Here is a 2,593-nt window from a genome sequence, read left to right on the forward strand (position 1 = left end):
TAAAGGGTAAAGGGGTTTAAATATGTGGTAATGGAAGATGATTTTACTTTGGGTGGTAGGCACACAATACAATATACAGATCATGTATCATAGAAATGCACACTTGAAACCTATATGATCTTATTAACCAGTCACTCCAATAAATTTAATTAAAAAAAAGTAAAGGCTTTGGTTCTAAAATGAGTTTTGAAAGAATCCCCATCCACCACCTCCATCATACTTCACTGGCTGCAGGAGTCCTAAGTCCTATGGACTATAGAAGCCCAACCCAAAGGGAACGTGTAAACAGGAGGTGCTAAGAGGTCTTCGAGTCAAATCGGCATGCTCTCCCCTCTCCCAGCAACTTGTTCCCAGAAAAACACCTGTTCTCCTGGGGCTGTCCTCCTGCTTCTGGAAGATGTATGGGTACATTGATTCATCCACCAAAGAAATATTTATATAGCACTTATGATGTGTCATTCACTTTCTGAGCCACAAAAAATGCAGCCATAAATAAGACAGACTCACCTCCTGCCCTGATAGACCTGAAATATCTAGTGGTGAGGATGAAAATGTATCAGGCAATTCCACCAGGGTGGGAAGCGCAGAGATGAGCAGTCCAGGGTGCTAAATGGAAACTATGAGAGACGGGCACTGACCCCGACAGTGGGGTTGGAGGAAGTAGTCTGAGTGGTCTGAGTGGAGACATAAACATCAAGAAGGCATTAGTCAACTAAAATAGTGAGTTGGGAAGAGGGGGAAGAGGCAGCCACATGTGCAAAGACCCAGAGGCTAGGGATAGTGTGGTGAATTTGAGGAATTGGAAGTTTAGTATGGTTGAATTATGAAAGCTCAGATCATTACCAGTCACAAAAAGAAGTCTGGACTTTATCTTGACAATGAAAGGAGCCCAAAAGGGTTATAAACAGAGGACTGTTATATAAAATCAAGGAAACTGTTGAAGTAATCTAGCTGAATGATAATAGGGGGGTCTAACTAGGTAGTGACAGGGGAAAAGTATGAAAATGGATGCAAGTGAGCCTTAGAATGTAGACTCATAGACCTGATAATTAATTGGATGTGGACGGTAAAAGAGAGGAAAGAATCAAGGTATAATTACAATAGAATGAGGGCCCCCAAGTTCTTCAGCCTGGAGTGCCTGCAGGGAAGTAAGGCACTGGCCAGGTATAAGAAGTATACAGATCATTAAAATACATAATATAGATTGTGAACCCTGAGAAAGAAGACACCTACTAAGAAGGGCTTCTGGTGGCTAATGGGCTCAAATTTTACAAAAGATTTCTAGCAGCCATTTCTATACAAGGGCCTCTCACACAAACTGCACTTCAGGGAGAAGTGCAGGCACTGAACTGCCTGTCTCTGCATTGAACTGCCTGCTTGCACTGTATTTCTGCTATCAGAGCCAGCCCTTATAAAAAAAAAATTTCTGGAATCTTATTTCAACCAACAGAGGCCTGGTGCACAACATTCATGCACTGGGGGGGGGGGGTTGGGAGGGGAAGGAGTCCCTCATCCTGGTCTGTGCCCTCTCGCAGTCTGGGACCCCTTGGGGGATGTCCGCCTGCTGGCTTAGGCCCACTCCCTACACTGTCCTTAGCACTGCCTTGGAGGCGCTTACCAGCTGTGAGTCTGGCTTCTGACTAAGTGGCGTTCCCCCTGCGGGAGTGCACTGGCCACCAGGGGCAGCTCTGTGTTGAGCATCTGCCCCCTGGTGGTCAGTGCGCATCATAGCAACTGGTCGTTGGGCCGTTTGGTCAATTTGCATATTAGCCTTTTATTATATAGGATAGGACTGAAGCTTTCCCCAACAAATTGGAGGTGTGCAGCTCTGACCAACCAGAGTGGCCCTATTCTGCCCAAGTAGGACAGTGCCTTTTGGATCAATCAAACTGCAAGGATGTGGCATTCTCGTTTGCACGAGGACAAACCAATCAGAGACTAGGGGCGGAGACTTCTGTCCTTATAAGCCAGATCCTCTGTGGCTCTGAAAGTCACTTTCTCTTTCCACCAAAGACTGAAGACAGGGTAGAAACCGAATTAGCCAGAGCAAACCAAAGCACAGTGGAGCAGACCAGCGAGGAGCAGAGCAGAGCTGTCTAGCTGGAGAGAGGCCTGGCTCCAGGGCTGCCTCAGAGCCCTGTATTCTCACAGCCGTGCTGTATCACAGTTGAGCCCTTTTGCACTGAATAAAGTTTCCTTCTTCACTGCACCCCAAATTTGGGATTCCTGTTGGAACTGAATTGGTGCCAATGGCCATCAGTTGACAAGATCCATGCAATTTGTCTTAAAGGAGCCTCAGAGGGTGGACACAGCCAAGGGGCAGGAACAAAAAGGAAGGGTTTCATTGGGCACAAACGCATTAATGTAAGCTGGAGGGACTAATAAAGACATCTTCACAATGTCTGAAGCCAACTTTTAATATTGAAAGTAGTCGAATCTTCCTTTTTGTGAAGCTAGCATAACCATTAGCCATTTAATTCACTCAGCTAACAAGCCCATGCAGCCAGGCAGTCAAAGAAAAGGATAAGACATACAAAGCATGACGTGACGGGGGGAATGGATGCTTTTTCACAGAATTCACATCAATGGCTCA

This window comes from Plecotus auritus (assembly GCF_963455305.1).
Source record: "Plecotus auritus genome assembly, chromosome: 2".
NCBI lineage: Eukaryota > Metazoa > Chordata > Mammalia > Chiroptera > Vespertilionidae > Plecotus > Plecotus auritus.